We start from the raw sequence: 1,903 nt of genomic DNA, 5'->3' as shown, positions 1-1,903 counted from the left end.
AGAGACAGTTAACTGGGGTAAGAATAAGTTTACCTTGGGAAAGAGAAAGCAAAGAAAGGTAAAAAGTAAAATGAAAATTATCTTTAAATTTTTAATGGAGAGAAAGACACCTTTCCTGAGAAATTATTTATTTATTCATCTATCATTCATTAAATACGTTCACTGAATTTTGTGGGCATTCGGAAGTGAATCTGACATGCATTCAGTTCTCAAGGACCCTTTAGACTGGTAGGGAAGAGAAAACGGGTCAGAGAAAAACGATGAAGTTGCAAGGGCTGCAGTTGGAGCTGGTCTGCAAGGCTGGGTAAAATTCTGATGTGACAGGGTTCGCTGAAGGGGGTGGGAAGACAGGAGGAGGCAGAAATGTCAGAGGGATCTATAGATCATTTAAGCGCTTTACCTTGTTCATAAAATAGAGTACACTATAAAGCAGCGGTCCCCAACTTTTTGACACCAGGGACTGGTGCTCCTATGAGGATCTAATGCCTGACGATCTGAAGTGGAGCTGAGGCAGTGATGCTAGTGCTAGGGAGTGGCTGCAAATACAAATGAAACTTCTCTTGCTTGCTGGCCGCTCACCTCCTGCTGTGCGGCCCTGTTCCTAACAGGCCACAGACTGGTACCCGTCTGCAGCCTGGGGCTTGGGGACCTGTGCTGTAGAGGACATGTTTTTGGGTATCTTCTCAGATCAATGTGGCTCTTCACATGGTGTCTCCCCTTTATCTCACAGAAGAATGGCTCTCAGCAGCCTCTTGACCACCTGTTGAGCTCAGCACTTATGTTGTGCAGATGTTGGGCCTGGACAGGTCCTCCTATCTGGACACCGTTGATTGAAATCATGCTGGGCCAAAAGGAAAAAAAAAAAAGAAATCATGCTGGGCCATTCAGAGCCTCATCTGGGAAGACAGAACTTGGTCCGAGAAGTATTTCAACTTTTGAGGTGACTGAACTTGGAATGTATGAACATGGGAACTGTGGGCAGCCCTATTTTCTGCCATTAGGACTGGGAGGGGGGAGGGGCGGTCTGCATAAATATGGAAGAATGAAGCATATATATAGAAAAAAAAAGAAATTAGGAATGAAGAGAGTCTAGTTAAGTCTTAGTCTTGAATCTAGAACCTTCATAAGCTTCACTGATTCCTACCCTTGAGGGCTTAAAGCAATTTCCTTTATCCACTTAAGCTGGTTTGAGTTTCTTTTGTTATTTTAAACCAGAGAATCTTAATTAAAACATTCTTGAAAGAGAGCAGTAAGGTTTAGAAAGTACTTTTGGGTCAGATAGGAATGAACAGGTAAATGAATCACACTTGGGAGTAAAAGAAAAAAGTACTGGTTGAATTAGCACCAAAAGGGATTTAGGTCCTTAAGGAAATGCCGGTCTGTCCTAAAGCCTTTTACCCTTTGAAATGGCTTATCAACAAATGTAATGAAAGGTCTTTCATGTAGGATATGAAGGACAGGACAGAGCTAGCTCAATGATGATGTAAAAATAGTCATGTCTGGAGTAGGGGTGAGCATTAAGGAAGAAGAGTTGGTTGAAATCTTAGACCTTCTGAGGCTACATTCTAGATTTATAATATGGTGTGGAAAACAAAAAAGAACAGAGATTCTGAAGTCAGATAGGCATGGATTTGAATATCTGTTTTAGTTTTAGTTTCCCCAAATTTAAAATGGGGGTAAAAACATGGTTTCTGTGGCTATTAAATAGCATAATATATGGAATGCAATTACCACAAGGTTGAACGTGTAACCGGACATGCAGAAAATGTTAGATTTTTACTCATGTCAAATGCCTGTGAAGATTCAGCATTCTCCCAGGACTGGGCTTCTCTGTATTTCGTAATTAAGAGGAAATGATGGTGGAATCTGAACTGTGCCTTCCCCACATGTATAAGATTCTTTG

Source organism: Pteropus vampyrus, unplaced genomic scaffold (genome assembly GCF_000151845.1).
Source record: "Pteropus vampyrus isolate Shadow unplaced genomic scaffold, Pvam_2.0 Scaffold254, whole genome shotgun sequence".
NCBI classification, from domain to species: domain Eukaryota; kingdom Metazoa; phylum Chordata; class Mammalia; order Chiroptera; family Pteropodidae; genus Pteropus; species Pteropus vampyrus.
The sequence above is the reverse complement of the archived record's forward strand: the minus strand, read 5'-3'. Positions refer to the sequence as shown.